At 37.8% G+C, this 25,217-nt stretch overlaps 1 protein-coding gene across 1 annotated transcript in view; it reads left to right on the top strand.

The window, feature by feature from the left end:
- Positions 1-25,217, top strand: part of LOC306919084 (carnosine synthase 1-like) — a 103,589-nt gene that overhangs the window by 39,718 nt on the left and 38,654 nt on the right. The gene's annotated exons all lie outside the window — the stretch shown is intronic.

Raw genomic sequence — 25,217 nt, 5'->3', positions numbered from 1 at the left:
TTACAATGTAGTCAATGTATCAGACGCTCTTAATCCAGAGTGATTTACAGTAAGCATGAACAACACATGGTGATACATCACATACATAGAGATAGAACAATAGAAAAACACATGGTGATACATCACATACATAGAGATAGAACAATAGAAAAACACATGGTGATACATCACATACATAGAGATAGAACAACACATGGTGATACATCACATACATAGAGATAGAACAATAGAAAAACACATGGTGATACATCACATACATAGAGATAGAACAACACATGGTGATACATCACATACATAGAGATAGAATAATAGAACAACACATGGTGATACATCACATACATAAAGATAGAACAATAGAACAACACATGGTGATACATCACATACATAGAGATAGAACAATAGAACAACACATGGTGATACATCACATACATAGAGATAGAACAATAGAACAACACATGGTGATACATCACATACATAGAGATAGAACAATAGAACAACACATGGTGATACATCACATACATAGAGATAGAACAATAGAACAACACATGGTGATACATCACATACATAGAGATAGAACAATAGAACAACACATGGTGATACATCACATACATAGAGATAGAACAATAGAAAAACACATGGTGATACATCACATACATAGAGATAGAACAACACATGGTGATACATCACATACATAGAGATAGAACAATAGAAAAACACATGGTAATACATCACATACATAGAGATAGAACAACACATGGTGATACATCACATACATAGAGATAGAATAATAGAACAACACATGGTGATACATCACATACATAAAGATAGAACAATAGAACAACACATGGTGATACATCACATACATAGAGATAGAACAATAGAACAACACATGGTGATACATCACATACATAGAGATAGAACAATAGAACAACACATGGTGATACATCACATACATAGAGATAGAACAATAGAACAACACATGGTGATACATCACATACATAGAGATAGAACAATAGAACAACACATGGTGATACATCACATACATAGAGATAGAACAATAGAACAACACATGGTGATACATCACATACATAGAGATAGAACAACACATGGTGATACATCACATACATAGAGATAGAACAATAGAACAACACATGGTGATACATCACATACATAGAGATAGAACAACACATGGCGATACATCACATACATAGAGATAGAACAACACATGGTGATACATCACATACATAGAGATAGAACAACACATGGTGATACATCACATACATAGAGATAGAACAACACATGGTGATACATCACATACATAGAGATAGAACAACACATGGTGATACATCACATACATAGAGATAGAACAATACATGGTGATACATCACATACATAGAGATAGAACAATACATGGTGATACATCACATACATAGAGATAGAACAACACATGGTGATACATCACATACATAGAGATAGAACAATAGAACAACACATGGTGATACATCACATACATAGAGATAGAACAACACATGGTGATACATCACATACATAGAGATAGAACAACACATGGTGATACATCACATACATAGAGATAGAACAACACATGGTGATACATCACATACATAGAGATAGAACAACACATGGTGATACATCACATACATAGAGATAGAACAACACATGGTGATACATCACATACATAGAGATAGAACAACACATGGTGATACATCACATACATAGAGATAGAACAATACATGGTGATACATCACATACATAGAGATAGAACAACACATGGTGATACATCACATACATTGAGATAGAACAATACATGGTGATACATCACATACATAGAGATAGAACAACACATGGTGATACATCACATACATAGAGATAGAACAATAGAACAACACATGGTGATACATCACATACATAGAGATAGAACAATAGAACAACACATGGTGATACATCACATACATAGAGATAGAACAATAGAACAACACATGGTGATACATCACATACATAGAGATAGAACAATAGAACACATGGTGATACATCACATACATAGAGATAGAACAATAGAACAACACATGGTGATACATCACATACATAGAGATAGAACAATAGAACAACACATGGTGATACATCACATACATAGAGATAGAACAATAGAACAACACATGGTGATACAACACATACATAGAGATAGAACAATAGAACAACACATGGTGATACATCACATACATAGAGATAGAACAACACATGGTGATACATCACATACATAGAGATAGAACAATACATGGTGATACATCACATACATAGAGATAGAACAACACATGGTGATACATCACATACATAGAGATAGAACAATACATGGTGATACATCACATACATAGAGATAGAACAACACATGGTGATACATCACATACATAGAGATAGAACAATACATGGAGATACATCACATACATAGAGATAGAACAACACATGGTGATACATCACATACATATAGATAGAACAACACATGGTGATACATCATATACATAGAGATAGAACAACACATGGTGATACATCACATACATAGAGATAGAACAACACATGGTGATACATCACATACATAGAGATAGAACAACACATGGTGATACATCACATACATATAGATAGAACAACACATGGTGATACATCACATACATAGAGATAGAACAACACATGGTGATACATCACATACATAGAGATAGAACAACACATGGTGATACATCACATACATAGAGATAGAACAATAGAACACATGGTGATACATCACATACATAGAGATAGAACAATAGAACAACACATGGTGATACATCACATACATAGAGATAGAACAATAGAACACATGGTGATACATCACATACATAGAGATAGAACAATAGAACAACACATGGTGATACATCACATACATAGAGATAGAACAATAGAACACATGGTGATACATCACATACATAGAGATAGAACAATAGAACAACACATGGTGATACATCACATACATAGAGATAGAACAATAGAACAACACATGGTGATACATCACATACATAGAGATAGAACAATAGAACAACACATGGTGATACAACACATACATAGAGATAGAACAATAGAACAACACATGGTGATACATCACATACATAGAGATAGAACAACACATGGTGATACATCACATACATAGAGATAGAACAATACATGGTGATACATCACATACATAGAGATAGAACAACACATGGTGATACATCACATACATAGAGATAGAACAATACATGGTGATACATCACATACATAGAGATAGAACAACACATGGTGATACATCACATACATAGAGATAGAACAATACATGGAGATACATCACATACATAGAGATAGAACAACACATGGTGATACATCACATACATATAGATAGAACAACACATGGTGATACATCATATACATAGAGATAGAACAACACATGGTGATACATCACATACATAGAGATAGAACAACACATGGTGATACATCACATACATAGAGATAGAACAATACATGGTGATACATCACATACATAGAGATAGAACAACACATGGTGATACATCACATACATAGAGATAGAACAATACATGGAGATACATCACATACATAGAGATAGAACAACACATGGTGATACATCACATACATATAGATAGAACAACACATGGTGATACATCATATACATAGAGATAGAACAACACATGGTGATACATCACATACATAGAGATAGAACAACACATGGTGATACATCACATACATAGAGATAGAACAACACATGGTGATACATCACATACATATAGATAGAACAACACATGGTGATACATCACATACATAGAGATAGAACAATAGAACACATGGTGATACATCACATACATAGAGATAGAACAATAGAACAACACATGGTGATACATCACATACATAGAGATAGAACAATAGAACACATGGTGATACATCACATACATAGAGATAGAACAATAGAACAACACATGGTGATACATCACATACATAGAGATAGAACAATAGAACACATGGTGATACATCACATACATAGAGATAGAACAATAGAACAACACATGGTGATACATCACATACATAGAGATAGAACAATAGAACAACACATGGTGATACATCACATACATAGAGATAGAACAATAGAACAACACATGGTGATACAACACATACATAGAGATAGAACAATAGAACAACACATGGTGATACATCACATACATAGAGATAGAACAACACATGGTGATACATCACATACATAGAGATAGAACAATACATGGTGATACATCACATACATAGAGATAGAACAACACATGGTGATACATCACATACATAGAGATAGAACAATACATGGTGATACATCACATACATAGAGATAGAACAACACATGGTGATACATCACATACATAGAGATAGAACAATACATGGAGATACATCACATACATAGAGATAGAACAACACATGGTGATACATCACATACATATAGATAGAACAACACATGGTGATACATCATATACATAGAGATAGAACAACACATGGTGATACATCACATACATAGAGATAGAACAACACATGGTGATACATCACATACATAGAGATAGAACAACACATGGTGATACATCACATACATATAGATAGAACAACACATGGTGATACATCATATACATAGAGATAGAACAACACATGGTGATACATCACATACATAGAGATAGAACAACACATGGTGATACATCACATACATAGAGATAGAACAACACATGGTGATACATCACATACATATAGATAGAACAACACATGGTGATACATCATATACATAGAGATAGAACAACACATGGTGATACATCACATACATAGAGATAGAACAACACATGGTGATACATCACATACATAGAGATAGAACAACACATGGTGATACATCACATACATAGAGATAGAACAATACATGGTGATACATCACATACATAGAGATAGAACAACACATGGTGATACATCACATACATAGAGATACAACAACACATGGTGATACATCACATACATAGAGATAGAACAATACATGGTGATACATCACATACATAGAGATAGAACAATACATGGTGATACATCACATACATAGAGATAGAACAACACATGGTGATACATCACATACATAGAGATAGAACAACACATGGTGATACATCACATACATAGAGATAGAACAATACATGGTGATACATCACATACATAGAGATAGAACAATACATGGTGATACATAACATACATAGAGATAGAACAACACATGGTGATACATCACATACATAGAGATAGAACAATAGAACAACACATGGTGATACATCACATACATAGAGATAGAACAATACATGGTGATACATCACATACATAGAGATAGAACAATACATGGTGATACATCACATACATAGAGATAGAACAATTATGGTGATACATCACATACATAGAGATAGAACAATACATGGTGATACATCACATACATAGAGATAGAACAACACATGGTGATACATCACATACATAGAGATAGAACAACACATGGTGATACATCACATACATAGAGATAGAACAATACATGGTGATACATCACATACATAGAGATAGAACAATACATGGTGATACATAACATACATAGAGATAGAACAACACATGGTGATACATCACATACATAGAGATAGAACAATAGAACAACACATGGTGATACATCACATACATAGAGATAGAACAATACATGGTGATACATCACATACATAGAGATAGAACAATACATGGTGATACATCACATACATAGAGATAGAACAATACATGGTGATACATCACATACATAGAGATAGAACAATACATGGTGATACATCACATACATAGAGATAGAACAATACATGGTGATACATCACATACATAGAGATAGAACAACACATGGTGATACATCACATACATAGAGATAGAACAATAGAACAACACATGGTGATACATCACATACATAGAGATAGAACAATAGAACAACACATGGTGATACATCACATACATAGAGATAGAACAATACATGGTGATACATCACATACATAGTGATAGAACAACACATGGTGATACATCACATACATAGAGATAGAACAACACATGGTGATACATCACATACATAGAGATAGAACAACACATGGTGATACATCACATACATAGAGATAGAACAACACATGGTGATACATCACATACATAGAGATAGAACAACACATGGTGATACATCACATACATAGAGATAGAACAATACATGGTGATACATCACATACTTAGAGATAGAACAACACATGGTGATACATCACATACATAGAACAACACATGGTGATAAATCACATACATAGAACAACACATGGTGATACATCACATACATAGAGATAGAACAACACGTGGTGATACATCACATACATAGAACAACACATGGTGATACATCACATACATAGAGATAGAACAACACATGGTAAAACATCACATACATAGAGATAGAACAACACATGGTGATACATCACATACATAGAACAACACATGGTGATACATCACATACATAGAGATAGAACACATGGTGATACATCACATACATAGAGATATAACAACACATGGTGATACATCACATACATAGAGATAGAACAACACATGGTGATACATCACATACATAGAGATATAACAACACATGGTGATACCTCACATACATAGAGATAGAACAACACATGGTGATACATCACATACATAGAGATAGAACACATGGTGATACATCACATACATAGAGATAGAACAATAGAACAACACATGGTGATACATCACATACATAGAGATAGAACAACACATGGTGATACATCACATACTTAGAGATAGAACAACACATGGTGATACATCACATACATAGAGATAGAACAACACATGGTGATACATCACATACATAGAGATAGAACAATACATGGTGATACATCACATACATAGAGATAGAACAATACATGGTGATACATCACATACATAGAGATAGAACAACACATGGTGATACATCACATACATAGAGATAGAACAATAGAACAACACATGGTGATACATCACATACATAGAGATAGAACAACACATGGTGATACATCACATACTTAGAGATAGAACAACACATGGTGATACATCACATACATAGAGATAGAACAACACATGGTGATACATCACATACATAGAGATAGAACAACACATGGTGATACATCACATACATAGAGATAGAACAACACATGGTGATACATCACATACATAGAGATAGAACAATACATGGTGATACATCACATACATAGAGATAGAACAATACATGGTGATACATCACATACATAGAGATAGAACAACACATGGTGATACATCACATACATAGAGATAGAACAATACATGGTGATACATCACATACATAGAGATAGAACAACACATGGTGATACATCACATACATAGAGATAGAACAATAGAACAACACATGGTGATACATCACATACATAGAGATAGAACAATAGAACAACACATGGTGATACATCACATACATAGAGATAGAACAATAGAACAACACATGGTGATACATCACATACATAGAGATAGAACAATAGAACAACACATGGTGATACATCACATACATAGAGATAGAACAATAGAACAACACATGGTGATACATCACATACATAGAGATAGAACAACACATGGTGATACATCACATACATAGAGATAGAACAATAGAACAACACATGGTGATACATCACATACATAGAGATAGAACACATGGTGATACATCACATACATAGAGATAGAACAACACATGGTGATACATCACATACATAGAGATAGAACAACACATGGTGATACATCACATACATAGAGATAGAACAACACATGGTGATACATCACATACATAGAACAACACATGGTGATACATCACATACATAGAGATAGAACACATGGTGATATAACACATGGTGATACATCACATACATAGAGATAGAACAATACATGGTGATACATCACATACATAGAGATATAACAACACATGGTGATACATCACATACATAGAGATAGAACAACACGTGGTGATACATCACATACATAGAACAACACATGGTGATACATCACATACATAGAGATAGAACAACACATGGTGATACATCACATACATAGAGATAGAACAACACATGGTGATACATCACATACATAGAGATATAACAACACATGGTGATACATCACATACATAGAGATAGAACAATACATGGTGATACATCACATACATAGAGATAGAACACATGGTGATACATCACATACATAGAGATATAACAACACATGGTGATACATCACATACATAGAGATAGAACAACACATGGTGATACATCACATACATAGAGATAGAACAACACATGGTGATACATCACATACATAGAGCTAGAACACATGGTGATACATCACATACATATAGATAGAACACATGGTGATACATCACATACATAGAGATAGAACAACACATGGTGATACATCACATACATAGAGATAGAACAATAGAACAACACATGGTGATACATCATATACATAGAGATAGAACAATAGAACACATGGTGATACATCACATACATAGAGATAGAACAACACATGGTGATACATCACATACATAGAAATAGAACAATAGAACAACACATGGTGATACATCACATACATAGAGATAGAACAATAGAACAACACATGGTGATACATCACATACATAGAGATAGAACAACACATGGTGATACATCACATACATAGAGATAGAACAATACATGGTGATACATCACATACATAGAGATAGAACAATACATGGTGATACATCACATACATAGAGATAGAACAATACATGGTGATACATCACATACATAGAGATAGAACAACACATGGTGATACATCACATACATAGAGATAGAACAATAGAACAACACATGGTGATACATCACATACATAGAGATAGAACAATAGAACAACACATGGTGATACATCACATACATAGAGATAGAACAATACATGGTGATACATCACATACATAGTGATAGAACAACACATGGTGATACATCACATACATAGAGATAGAACAACACATGGTGATACATCACATACATAGAGATAGAACAACACATGGTGATACATCACATACATAGAGATAGAACAATACATGGTGATACATCACATACTTAGAGATAGAACAACACATGGTGATACATCACATACATAGAACAACACATGGTGATAAATCACATACATAGAACAACACATGGTGATACATCACATACATAGAGATAGAACAACACGTGGTGATACATCACATACATAGAACAACACATGGTGATACATCACATACATAGAGATAGAACAACACATGGTAAAACATCACATACATAGAGATAGAACAACACATGGTGATACATCACATACATAGAACAACACATGGTGATACATCACATACATAGAGATAGAACACATGGTGATACATCACATACATAGAGATATAACAACACATGGTGATACATCACATACATAGAGATAGAACAACACATGGTGATACATCACATACATAGAGATATAACAACACATGGTGATACCTCACATACATAGAGATAGAACAACACATGGTGATACATCACATACATAGAGATAGAACACATGGTGATACATCACATACATAGAGATAGAACAATAGAACAACACATGGTGATACATCACATACATAGAGATAGAACAACACATGGTGATACATCACATACTTAGAGATAGAACAACACATGGTGATACATCACATACATAGAGATAGAACAACACATGGTGATACATCACATACATAGAGATAGAACAATACATGGTGATACATCACATACATAGAGATAGAACAATACATGGTGATACATCACATACATAGAGATAGAACAACACATGGTGATACATCACATACATAGAGATAGAACAATAGAACAACACATGGTGATACATCACATACATAGAGATAGAACAACACATGGTGATACATCACATACTTAGAGATAGAACAACACATGGTGATACATCACATACATAGAGATAGAACAACACATGGTGATACATCACATACATAGAGATAGAACAACACATGGTGATACATCACATACATAGAGATAGAACAACACATGGTGATACATCACATACATAGAGATAGAACAATACATGGTGATACATCACATACATAGAGATAGAACAATACATGGTGATACATCACATACATAGAGATAGAACAACACATGGTGATACATCACATACATAGAGATAGAACAATACATGGTGATACATCACATACATAGAGATAGAACAACACATGGTGATACATCACATACATAGAGATAGAACAATAGAACAACACATGGTGATACATCACATACATAGAGATAGAACAATAGAACAACACATGGTGATACATCACATACATAGAGATAGAACAATAGAACAACACATGGTGATACATCACATACATAGAGATAGAACAATAGAACAACACATGGTGATACATCACATACATAGAGATAGAACAATAGAACAACACATGGTGATACATCACATACATAGAGATAGAACAACACATGGTGATACATCACATACATAGAGATAGAACAATAGAACAACACATGGTGATACATCACATACATAGAGATAGAACACATGGTGATACATCACATACATAGAGATAGAACAACACATGGTGATACATCACATACATAGAGATAGAACAACACATGGTGATACATCACATACATAGAGATAGAACAACACATGGTGATACATCACATACATAGAACAACACATGGTGATACATCACATACATAGAGATAGAACACATGGTGATATAACACATGGTGATACATCACATACATAGAGATAGAACAATACATGGTGATACATCACATACATAGAGATAGAACACATGGTGATATAACACATGGTGATACATCACATACATAGAGATAGAACAACACATGGTGATACATCACATACATAGAGATAGAACAACACATGGTGATACATCACATACATAGAGATAGAACAACACATGGTGATACATCACATACATAGAACAACACATGGTGATACATCACATACATAGAACAACACATGGTGATACATCACATACATAGAGATAGAACACATGGTGATATAACACATGGTGATACATCACATACATAGAGATAGAACAATACATGGTGATACATCACATACATAGAGATAGAACAACACGTGGTGATACATCACATACATAGAACAACACATGGTGATACATCACATACATAGAGATAGAACAACACATGGTGATACATCACATACATAGAGATAGAACAACACATGGTGATACATCACATACATAGAGATAGAACAACACATGGTGATACGTCACATACATAGAGATAGAACACATGGTGATACATCACATACATAGAGATATAACAACACATGGTGATACATCACATACATAGAGATAGAACAACACATGGTGATACATCACATACATAGAGATAGAACAATACATGGTGATACATCACATACATAGAGATAGAACACATGGTGATACATCACATACATAGAGATATAACAACACATGGTGATACATCACATACATAGAGATAGAACAACACATGGTGATACATCACATACATAGAGATAGAACAACACATGGTGATACATCACATACATAGAGCTAGAACACATGGTGATACATCACATACATAGAGATAGAACACATGGTGATACATCACATACATAGAGATAGAACAACACATGGTGATACATCACATACATAGAGATAGAACAATAGAACAACACATGGTGATACATCATATACATAGAGATAGAACAACACATGGTGATACATCACATACATAGAAATAGAACAATAGAACAACACATGGTGATACATCACATACATAGAGATAGAACAATAGAACAACACATGGTGATACATCACATACATAGAGATAGAACAATAGAACACATGGTGATACATCACATACATAGAGATAGAACAACACATGGTGATACATCACATACATAGAAATAGAACAATAGAACAACACATGGTGATACATCACATACATAGAGATAGAACAATAGAACAACACATGGTGATACATCACATACATAGAGATAGAACAACACATGGTGATACATCACATACATAGAGATAGAACAACACATGGTGATACATCACATACATAGAAATAGTCATCTAGAATCATAAGTAGCCTAAGCTTAAGAACAACAGTGGAATATCTATCTAAGGAAGCTATATGAGTATATACTATATAGTGCTATGTCTACATAAAATTATATCTAAGTTACATAAGTTGAGTCTTTGCATACGCCTGTAAGGTCGTCGAGGCTAGGGGCAAGTCCTACGGGCTAAGATGGAGTCTGAAGAGGTGGGCTTTCAGACTACGGTGGAAGATTGGGAGTGAGTCTGTAGTTCTGACTGCAATGGGAAGTTCATTCCATAGTTTAGATTGGGAGTGAGTCTGTAGTTCTGACTGCAATGGGAAGTTCATTCCATAGTTTAGATTGGGAGTGAGTCTGTAGTTCTGACTGCAATGGGAAGTTCATTCCATAGTTTAGATTGGGAGTGAGTCTGTAGTTCTGACTACAATGGGAAGTTCATTCCATAGTTTAGATTGGGAGTGAGTCTGTAGTTCTGACTGCAATGGGAAGTTCATTCCATAGTTTACATTGGGAGTGAGTCTGTAGTCCTGAATGCAATGGGAAGTTCATTCCATAGTTTAGATTGGGAGTGATTCTGTAGTTCTGACTGCAATGGGAAGTTCATTCCAAAGTTTAGATTGGGAGTGAGTCTGTAGTTCTGACTGCAATGGGAAGTTCATTCCATAATTTAGATTGGGAGTGAGTCTGTAGTTCTGACTGCAATGGGAAGTTAATTCCATAGTTTAGATTGGGAGTGAGTCTGTAGTTCCGACTGCAATGGGAAGTTCATTCCATAATTTAGATTGGGAGTGAGTCTGTAGTTCTGACTGCAATGGGAAGTTCATTCCATAGTTTAGATTGGGAGTGAGTCTGTAGTTCTGACTGCAATGGGAAGTTCATTCCATAATTTAGATTGGGAGTGAGTCTGTAGTTCTGACTGCAATGGGAAGTTAATTCCATAGTTTGGATTGGGAGTGAGTCTGTAGTTCCGACTGCAATGGGAAGTTCATTCCATAGTTTTGATTGGCAGTGAGTCTGTAGTTCTGACTGCAATGGGAAGTTCAATTTACAATTTAGGCATTTATCAGACGCTCTTAATCCAGAGCGACTTGCAATAAGCAAGAACAGGAAGCATGGCAATACATCACATACATTAAAAAGTAGTTATCATGAAACATGCTTAAGAACGTAACAGTGTAATATCTATATAATGAAACTATACATATAAACTTACTATGCTATACTATACATATACTATAAAGTTCTATGACTACATAAAATGCAATTCTAGTGCTGTCTACGTAACATTCTATAAGTCTGTATAAAATGCTATCTAAGTCTACATAAAGTGCTATCTAAGGGCTAGGGCGAGTGCTACGGGCCATGATGGAGTCTGAAAAGGTGGGTTTTCAGACTACGGCGGAAGATTTGGAGTGAGTCTGTAGTTCTGACTGCAATGGGAAGTTCATTCCATAGTTTAGATTGGGAGTGAGTCTGTAGTTCTGACTGTAATGGGAAGTTCATTCCATAGTTTAGATTGGGAGTGAGTCTACAGTTCTGACTGCAATGGGAAGTTCATTCCATAGTTTACATTGGGAGTGAGTCTGTAGTTCTGACTGCAATGGGAAGTTCATTCCATAGTTTACATTGGCAGTGAGTCTGTAGTTCTGACTGCAATGGGAAGTTCAATTTACAATTTAGGCATTTATTAGACGCTCTTAATCCAGAGCGACTTGCAATAATCAAGAACAGAAAGCATGGCAATACATCACATACATAAAAAAGTAGTTATCATGAAACATGCATAAGAACGTAACAGTGGAATATCTATATAATGAAACTATACATATAAACGTACTATGCTATACTATACATATATACTATAAAGTGCTATGACTACATCAAATGCAATTCTAGTGCTGTCTACGTAACATGCTATAAGTCTGTATAAAATGCTATCTAAGTCTACATAAAGTCTACATAAAGTGCTATCTAAGGGGCTAGGGCGAGTGCTACGGGCCATGATGGAGTCTGAAAAGGTGGGTTTTCAGACTACGGCGGAAGATCGGGAGTGAGTCTGCAGTTGGGAAGTTCATTCCATAGTTTGGATTGGGAGTGAGTCTGCAGTTCTGACTGCAATGGGAAGTTCATTCCATAGTTTAGATTGGGAGTGAGTCTGTAGTTCTGACTGCAATGGGAAGTTCAATTTACAATTTAGGCATTTATCAGACACTCTTAATCCAGAGCGATTTGCAATAAGCAAGAACAGAAAGCATGGCAATACATCACATACATAAAAAAGTAGTTATCATGAAACATGCGTAAGAACATAAGTTAACAGTGGAATATCTATATAATGAAACTATACATATAAACTTACTATGCTATACTATACATATACTATAAAGTTCTATGACTACATAAAATGCAATTCTAGTGCTGTCTACGTAACATGCTATAAGTCTGTATAAAATGCTATAAAGTGCTATCTAAGGGGCTAGGGCGAGTGCTACGGGCCATGATGGAGTCTGAAAAGGTGGGTTTTCAGACTACGGCGGAAGATTGGGAGTTCTGACTGCAATGGGAAGTTCATTCCATAGTTTAGATTGGGAGTGAGTCTGCGATTCCGACCGCAATGGGAAGTTCATTCCATAGTTCAGATTGGGAGTGAGTCTGTAGTTCTGACTGCAATGGGAAGTTAATTCCATAGTTTAGATTCGGAGTGAGTCTGTAGTTCTGAATGCAATGGGAAGTTCATTCCATAGTTTAGATTGGGAGTGAGTCTGCAGTTCTGACTGCAATGGGAAGTTCATTCCATAGTTTAGATTGGGAGTGAGTCTGTAGTTCTGATTGCAATGGGAAGTTAATTCCATAGTTTAGATTCGGAGTGAGTCTGTAGTTCTGAATGCAATGGGAAGTTCATTCCATAGTTTAGATTGGGAGTGAGTCTGCAGTTCTGACTGCAATGGGAAGTTCATTCCATAGTTTAGATTGGGAGTGAGTCTGTAGTTCTGACTGCAATGGGAAGTTCATTCCATAGTTTAGATTCGGAGTGAGTCTTTAGTTCTGAATGCAATGGGAAGTTCATTCCATAGTTTAGATTGGGAGTGAGTGTTCAGATTATAGCTATCCACGATTTAACTTGCTAAGATGATAGCATCATGGTCCATAGCTACGCCTACTGAAAGGCCACAACTGCACATAGAGTATGTCTTTACTCAAACTGTCTAAATAATATAACTCAGGTGTCTTTTATACTTTTATTGTCGTTTAACAAACATACATTTAAACACATGAACTATTTATCTAGGGTTGGTTTAAGGGTTAGTTTTAACCCAGTTTAGGTTAGACGTTTAGTTAGTTTTAACTAGTTGGTTAGTTAGGTAAAAAACCTGCATAAATGAGACAATATACATAGCATTCGTCAATTACAGGCAGGTTACAACACATGGATAACACATTATTCATTGATTATTAATAGTTTGCATTGTATCAATAATTACCATTGGTCTAATGTGAGTTGTTTTTCTTCATGTCCATGTGGTTACATGAGGTGTGGATTCTTCTTAGTTGGCTTGAATCTGACTTATTGAAACTGGCGCCAGGCCATTTAAACCCTCTGTTTCCTTAGACCTGCCCTGTGGGCAGGTTCACATCAGCTAACATTCAATTGGCTGCTGGGCACTGTGGCAACAGTCCTTAACCTTACTATTGGTTGAGAGATCAGGAAGTACATTTCCCACTGACATGTGCTAGCCATGTCTGGCATGGGAGAAGCATGCTGGAGGGAGAAGTGGTTGAGGAACTCTTGTTTACACAACTGCTGGCTATTCACCTCTTATCAGAGCTCCCCCGCTATGCTCTGGCCTGTTTCTGACATTCCCTTAGAGGGAGACGGAGGTGTCACATTTCACACCTTCCTGTTAACTTAGCCTGCTTTGGGGTGAAAGGCTCTCCGACCATAGTTATAGTACTAAAATTATTGAAGTTTACACAGTGCATATTTATTAATAGAAACCAAACGCTGATTACCATATCCAGCGGAACACCTCCCGCCAAAACTAATCTATAACTTATAGAGTGGTTTTCCGATATCCGTTATGCCGGTTTGGTTCAACACATAATTGACCATATGTGCCGGGAGAGGGTTCGATAAACACAAAGCCATTTTCACCTGGTTGAAAGCCAGGAGGAAAATGGGAATCACCCCTGAATCAAATGACATTTCAGCTTGCTTGGAATCAGAGGCTGGAATAGACATTGACTTTGGAGTAGTTATACTATGATTATCTTAACATGCCTTTGAACTGACTGGTTAAGGAATTATAATCTTGTTCTTTGTTTTATCTTTTCAGAATTAGTTACTCATTCTAAGGTTCCTGTTTGTTTCCTTACTTATAATTCTGTTTAATTTGATTCCACTTTGTTCAAACAAATCCCTTGACTTGTGATATCTTCGTGGATCACTACTTAATTTGTTACATTTTAGAAGCAGGTTGGTTCCTGCCATTTATTACCCCTCATAAACTTGCTTGGTCCTGAGCAGATTGGAGATAAGATTTCACCAGGGTTCTGGTTTACTTTACTGTCTTTTTCGTAAAAGCCCTTGGATTTTGTGTGTTTAGTAACTAATGTGTAATTTAGCATGGCACTTTTATTACCTTCAGGATTTTTTAGGCAATTATTTCAAACTGGCCTGCAATTTAACAAAGTCATTACATTTCAAAAGTGTTACTACACACTATTTTGTCCCTGTCATTGACATGGGCTGTCAGTTTGTGTGTGGCAACTAAGTAAGTGTCACGTTTCACAAGGGTTCTGGTTTACTTTACTGTCTTTTTCGTAAAAGCCCTTGGATTTTGTGTGTTTAGTAACTAATGTGTAATTTAGCATGGCACTTCACTGGCCTGCAAACTTAACAAAGTCATCACATTTCAAACATTGATACATTTGCCCCTGTCATTGACATGGGCTGTTGTTCGTGTGCGTGGCAACTAGTAAGTGTCACGATTCACACCTTCCACCCAGGCTTTTCCCTTGCTGGAAAGGAAGGATTAACATTATTTTATACCACACATTAATTTACCATTTTACCCTAGTTATGAGTTACTTTATACTTTCTGGTTTGTACTCGTTAACCGGGGAATGTTTATGTATTCTGTAATGTTAACTTGTATCACACAATAATAATCACACAATACACTTTTTGTTAAAAACACACATGAAGTTGTCACTGTCATTCTCTGCCTTGGTGACAGCCTGGAGGTCTCCCTCCCTGTGTGGGGGGGGGAAGCATGTGTGTGTGTGTGTGTGTGTGTGTGTGTGTGCGCGTGTGCGCGTGCGCGCACGCTCAATTGTGCCAACATTCCTCCTGGCGGTCATCCTTTTGGGCCCGCCGGTGTTGGGGGGGATTGGTGCGCGTCCTGGCCCCCCTCCCTGTGTTAGGGGGGGGGGGAGGCATGTGTGTGTGCGTTCGTCATTCATGACGTAATTCGCAGACATTGCACAATTTCATCTTAACTTTCCCTCTGCCATCGGTGCCATCGGCAGGTTTTATTGTGACCTTACCGATGGCTGCAGGGCTTGTGATGGAGAGCGCTGCTTTGCAAAGCTTTCCCCAGCTTCCACGTGGTTTGGCTGTGGGCGGTCCCCCCAGCTCCCCACCTTTACCCTCGCCGGACGGGAGGGGATTGGTGGTCGCTGTTGTGGGGTGGACTACTGCAGTGGTTGCTGGCATGGGTAGGCATAGCAGGGCGATCGTCGCAGACTCCGCCCTGGTGAAACTCAAGGGCTTATGCCTTGACAGGGTGGATTCTGTGGGTGTCAGGCCGCTGCTTGCACTGGTGGAGGACGGTTTCGTCTCACCTAGGTCTGCCGCTCTGATGTCATCTCGCCCTTCCGAGGCGAGGGATTGCTGTGGCGTGTGCCACTGTTCTGTGGCGGTCGACTTCCTGTTGTCTCCCGCGACGGACGCCGTGACAGCGTGCGCTGTGCTGGCCCCGGCAGCTCTCTGGGTGGTTTCTTCCTTTGGACTCACCCTGGCCTCCGGTGCTGCTGACCTGGCGTAGTCTCCTGGTAGGACACAGCAGGTTCCCTGCCGTTCTGGTGTCCCGTTGAGAGCCTGGTTCTCCCCCGCTGACTTAGTGGCAAGCCCCCCTGGGGCTCGCTGGGTGACGTCATCTGTTGGTAGGACACAGCAGGTTCCCTGCTGTTCTGGTGTCGCTTTGGGGGGAGCTTGGTTGTCCTCCGCTGACGTAGTGGTGACGTCATCTGTTGGGGTGAGAGTGCGGTCAGGCGTCTGTCGCCTCCCGTCCGTTTCTTCCCCCATCGAGGTGACGTCTCTGGTGTAGTCTTCCTTGACCTCTCCGACCTTCTGCTCCGCTGCTGTGACCTGGATCCTCTGTGTTAGTGACCCTATTTTTATTGGCCCTAGATCGTGGTCAGCCTGAGCGGCTTGCAGGTTAAGCCTGTCTCTTCCTCGGACAAGCTTTTTATAGTCAGAGAGCATTTGGATTGACCTTTTCGGACTTATTAAGGATTTGGTGTCCTGTAATATTAAATTCAAAACATTGAGAGCTTTATCTAATGCATTTGATGCCATTGGTTCCCTTCTCTCTGAACTAATCAATTTGTTTATTGTGTCAGACAAGTTTGACCATTGTGGTTCCACTTGTAACCACACTGAATCCAGTAACAATTTCCTCATGTTATAGTATTTAGTCGTGCAGTCATGGAGCTCACTATTTACTTGCAAAGCATTTTGTGATAAATTAGCTTCTTTCAATTCCTCGGAATAGTCGCTATAGCTATCCGCTAACTTCCCGTAAGCTATTTTGAGCCTACCAAATGTGTCCGCTTTTGCGGTGTTGGGAGATTTTTGTGACAGACTAATTTCACACTCAGCCGCTAAATTATTGAATATTGATTGCGCCTCTTTGCTTCTAACTTTTAACTCGTTGAATAAAGCCATCCTTACTTCACCTATCAAACTTATGAATCTTTGGGATTTTAGTAAGCGCTCTCACGGTTTTATAGTTTTATAGCATTGACACAGGGGATTTTAGCCAGTTTAGCGTTTACAGTATTTTTCCTTCTGTTACGGTTCTGGTCTAATTTAAGCTGGGTATCATAGTTAAAAGTGGTTTCACATTCATTGCTAATAAAACCTGCCTCCCTTATCACTCAATTAGTTTTAGCCTTAGTGGTTAGTGCTGTCCTAGCTCCATTTCTTCACAAGCCTATTGCATGTGCCTCTTGTGAGGTTACAATTAGCATTTTTGGGCTGTTTTACGACCTTCCCCCCCCCCCCCTGCTGATGGCAGGAGTTGAGAGTGGACACTATCTTGAGCCCTGTTGTTTTGCCAAACTCTACCTTCCCCCGCACTTATGGCTAGGATGGAGAGTCTTCTAGAGAGTGAAGCAACACAGCATGACTATTCTACAGTGTCAGTTTAGGGGCCATTTTAAGTTACCATTAGGCCCTCCCTGCCTGTTTACTCTGCCCTTCCCCCGCATTTATGGCTAGGTTAGAAGTATCAGAGTAGAGGCAAGTTGCCCTGTTGTCGCCTATCTCATCACTGCCCCTCCCCCGCCTATGGCTGGGTGGTAGTCACAGTGTGGAAGGCAAGACAAAAGGCTAATGGTTTTAGCAAATTAGCTTTGCTCTGGCGGCCATTTTCCCCTGGTTGAAAGCCAGGAGGAAACTGGGAACAATAATGGCCCAGCTCTTAGTTACAATAATCACTCCTGAATCAATTACATTCAGCTTGCTTGGAATCAGAGGCTGGAATAGACATTGACTCTGGAGTAGCTATTAAAACCCAGAACTTGGATCACATTGTCGCCTGTGTTTAGGTTAGCAACCTCTGTTTTACGCTGGAGTTACTTTGATTGTACATTTTACAAGGCCTGTGGTTAGTACATCAGGCTATTTACCATCTACGCTTGAGACTTTTGAGTCTAGCCGTGGCATCTATTAACCGTGCTTTGAACTATTTAGTTACCAGGCTATTTTAGTTACAAGGCTACTGGTTTAATTGTTAGTAAAGTTTACAGCGATTACGATAGTAATCGCACGCTATGGTTTTTTACTGTTTGGAGTAAAAAGGAACCGTAATATAGTCTTATATTACACCGTAATGGTTTTTTACTTATTTGGAGTTTTTGTTTTAGTAAAGATTACCGCGATTACGATAGTAATCGCACGGAATGGTTTTTTACTGTTCAGATTATAGCTATCCACGATTTAACTTGCTAAGATGATAGCATCATGGTCCATAGCTACGCCTACTGAAAGGCCACAACTGCACATAGAGTATGTCTTTACTCAAACTGTCTAAATAATATAACTCAGGTGTCTTTTATACTTTTATTGTCGTTTAACAAACATACATTTAAACACATGAACTATTTATCTAGGGTTGGTTTAAGGGTTAGTTTTAACCCAGTTTAGGTTAGACGTTTAGTTAGTTTTAACTAGTTGGTTAGTTAGGTAAAAAACCTGCATAAATGAGACAATATACATAGCATTCGTCAATTACAGGCAGGTTACAACACATGGATAACACATTATTCATTGATTATTAATAGTTTGCATTGTATCAATAATTACCATTGGTCTAATGTGAGTTGTTTTTCTTCATGTCCATGTGGTTACATGAGGTGTGGATTCTTCTTAGTTGGCTTGAATCTGACTTATTGAAACTGGCGCCAGGCCATTTAAACCCTCTGTTTCCTTAGACCTGCCCTGTGGGCAGGTTCACATCAGCTAACATTCAATTGGCTGCTGGGCACTGTGGCAACAGTCCTTAACCTTACTATTGGTTGAGAGATCAGGAAGTACATTTCCCACTGACATGTGCTAGCCATGTCTGGCATGGGAGAAGCATGCTGGAGGGAGAAGTGGTTGAGGAACTCTTGTTTACACAACTGCTGGCTATTCACCTCTTATCAGAGCTCCCCCGCTATGCTCTGGCCTGTTTCTGACATTCCCTTAGAGGGAGACGGAGGTGTCACATTTCACACCTTCCTGTTAACTTAGCCTGCTTTGGGGTGAAAGGCTCTCCGACCATAGTTATAGTACTAAAATTATTGAAGTTTACACAGTGCATATTTATTAATAGAAACCAAACGCTGATTACCATATCCAGCGGAACAGTGAGTCTGTAGTTCTGACTGCAATGGGAGGTTCATTCCATAGTTTAGATTGGGAGTGAGTCTGTAGTTCCGACTGCAATGGGAAGTTCATTCCATAGTTTAGATTGGCAGTGAGTCTGTAGTTCCGACTGCAATGGGAAGTTCATTCCATAGTTTAGATTGGGAGTGAGTCTGCAGTTCCGACCGCAATGGGAAGTTCATTCCATAGTTTAGATTGGGAGTGAGTCTGCAGTTCTGACCGCAATGGGAAGTTCATTCCATAGTTTAGATTGGGAGTGAGTCTGTAGTTCTGACCGCAATGGGAAGTTAATTCCATAGTTTAGATTCGGAATGAGTCTGTAGTTCTGAATGCAATGGGAAGTTAATTCCATAGTTTAGATTGGGAGTGAGTCTGCAGTTCTGACTGCAATGGGAAGTTCATTCCATAGTTTAGATTGGGAGTGAGTCTGTAGTTCTGACTGCAATGGGAAGTTCATTCCATACTTTAGATTCGGAGTGAGTCTGTAGTTCTGAATGCAATGGGAAGTTCATTCCATAGTTTAGATTGGGAGTGAGTCTGTAGTTCTGACTGCAATGGGAAGTTCATTCCATAGTTTAGATTGGGTATGAGTCTGTAGTTCCGACTGCAATGGGAAGTTCATTCCATAGTTTAGATTGGCAGTGAGTCTGTAGTTCTGACTGCAATGGGAAGTTCAATTTACAATTTACAATTTAGGCATTTATCAGACGCTCTTAATCCAGAGCGACTTGCAATAAGCAAGAACAGGAAGCATGGCAATACATCACATACATTAAAAAGTAGTTATCATGAAACATGCTTAAGAACGTAACAGTGTAATATCTATATAATGAAACTATACATATAAACTTACTATGCTATACTATACATATACTATAAAGTTCTATGACTACATAAAATGCAATTCTAGTGCTGTCTACGTAACATTCTATAAGTCTGTATAAAATGCTATCTAAGTCTACATAAAGTGCTATCTAAGGGCTAGGGCGAGTGCTACGGGCCATGATGGAGTCTGAAAAGGTGGGTTTTCAGACTACGGCGGAAGATTTGGAGTGAGTCTGTAGTTCTGACTGCAATGGGAAGTTCATTCCATAGTTTAGATTGGGAGTGAGTCTGTAGTTCTGACTGTAATGGGAAGTTCATTCCATAGTTTAGATTGGGAGTGAGTCTACAGTTCTGACTGCAATGGGAAGTTCATTCCATAGTTTACATTGGGAGTGAGTCTGTAGTTCTGACTGCAATGGGAAGTTCATTCCATAGTTTACATTGGCAGTGAGTCTGTAGTTCTGACTGCAATGGGAAGTTCAATTTACAATTTAGGCATTTATCAGACGCTCTTAATCCAGAGCGACTTGCAATAAGCAAGAACAGGAAGCATGGCAATACATCACATACATTAAAAAGTAGTTATCATGAAACATGCTTAAGAACGTAACAGTGTAATATCTATATAATGAAACTATACATATAAACTTACTATGCTATACTATACATATACTATAAAGTTCTATGACTACATAAAATGCAATTCTAGTGCTGTCTACGTAACATTCTATAAGTCTGTATAAAATGCTATCTAAGTCTACATAAAGTGCTATCTAAGGGCTAGGGCGAGTGCTACGGGCCATGATGGAGTCTGAAAAGGTGGGTTTTCAGACTACGGCGGAAGATTTGGAGTGAGTCTGTAGTTCTGACTGCAATGGGAAGTTCATTCCATAGTTTAGATTGGGAGTGAGTCTGTAGTTCTGACTGTAATGGGAAGTTCATTCCATAGTTTAGATTGGGAGTGAGTCTACAGTTCTGACTGCAATGGGAAGTTCATTCCATAGTTTACATTGGGAGTGAGTCTGTAGTTCTGACTGCAATGGGAAGTTCATTCCATAGTTTACATTGGCAGTGAGTCTGTAGTTCTGACTGCAATGGGAAGTTCAATTTACAATTTAGGCATTTATTAGACGCTCTTAATCCAGAGCGACTTGCAATAATCAAGAACAGAAAGCATGGCAATACATCACATACATAAAAAAGTAGTTATCATGAAACATGCATAAGAACGTAACAGTGGAATATCTATATAATGAAACTATACATATAAACGTACTATGCTATACTATACATATATACTATAAAGTGCTATGACTACATCAAATGCAATTCTAGTGCTGTCTACGTAACATGCTATAAGTCTGTATAAAATGCTATCTAAGTCTACATAAAGTCTACATAAAGTGCTATCTAAGGGGCTAGGGCGAGTGCTACGGGCCATGATGGAGTCTGAAAAGGTGGGTTTTCAGACTACGGCGGAAGATCGGGAGTGAGTCTGCAGTTGGGAAGTTCATTCCATAGTTTGGATTGGGAGTGAGTCTGCAGTTCTGACTGCAATGGGAAGTTCATTCCATAGTTTAGATTGGGAGTGAGTCTGTAGTTCTGACTGCAATGGGAAGTTCAATTTACAATTTAGGCATTTATCAGACACTCTTAATCCAGAGCGATTTGCAATAAGCAAGAACAGAAAGCATGGCAATACATCACATACATAAAAAAGTAGTTATCATGAAACATGCGTAAGAACATAAGTTAACAGTGGAATATCTATATAATGAAACTATACATATAAACTTACTATGCTATACTATACATATACTATAAAGTTCTATGACTACATAAAATGCAATTCTAGTGCTGTCTACGTAACATGCTATAAGTCTGTATAAAATGCTATAAAGTGCTATCTAAGGGGCTAGGGCGAGTGCTACGGGCCATGATGGAGTCTGAAAAGGTGGGTTTTCAGACTACGGCGGAAGATTGGGAGTTCTGACTGCAATGGGAAGTTCATTCCATAGTTTAGATTGGGAGTGAGTCTGCGATTCCGACCGCAATGGGAAGTTCATTCCATAGTTCAGATTGGGAGTGAGTCTGTAGTTCTGACTGCAATGGGAAGTTAATTCCATAGTTTAGATTCGGAGTGAGTCTGTAGTTCTGAATGCAATGGGAAGTTCATTCCATAGTTTAGATTGGGAGTGAGTCTGCAGTTCTGACTGCAATGGGAAGTTCATTCCATAGTTTAGATTGGGAGTGAGTCTGTAGTTCTGATTGCAATGGGAAGTTAATTCCATAGTTTAGATTCGGAGTGAGTCTGTAGTTCTGAATGCAATGGGAAGTTCATTCCATAGTTTAGATTGGGAGTGAGTCTGCAGTTCTGACTGCAATGGGAAGTTCATTCCATAGTTTAGATTGGGAGTGAGTCTGTAGTTCTGACTGCAATGGGAAGTTCATTCCATAGTTTAGATTCGGAGTGAGTCTTTAGTTCTGAATGCAATGGGAAGTTCATTCCATAGTTTAGATTGGGAGTGAGTCTGTAGTTCTGACTGCAATGGGAGGTTCATTCCATAGTTTAGATTGGGAGTGAGTCTGTAGTTCCGACTGCAATGGGAAGTTCATTCCATAGTTTAGATTGGCAGTGAGTCTGTAGTTCCGACTGCAATGGGAAGTTCATTCCATAGTTTAGATTGGGAGTGAGTCTGCAGTTCCGACCGCAATGGGAAGTTCATTCCATAGTTTAGATTGGGAGTGAGTCTGCAGTTCTGACCGCAATGGGAAGTTCATTCCATAGTTTAGATTGGGAGTGAGTCTGTAGTTCTGACCGCAATGGGAAGTTAATTCCATAGTTTAGATTCGGAATGAGTCTGTAGTTCTGAATGCAATGGGAAGTTAATTCCATAGTTTAGATTGGGAGTGAGTCTGCAGTTCTGACTGCAATGGGAAGTTCATTCCATAGTTTAGATTGGGAGTG

Source organism: Electrona antarctica (assembly GCF_951216825.1).
Source record: "Electrona antarctica genome assembly, contig: scaffold_292, whole genome shotgun sequence".
In the NCBI taxonomy this organism is placed as follows: Eukaryota; Metazoa; Chordata; class Actinopteri; order Myctophiformes; family Myctophidae; genus Electrona; species Electrona antarctica.
The sequence above is the reverse complement of the archived record's forward strand: the minus strand, read 5'-3'. Positions and strand labels throughout refer to the sequence as shown.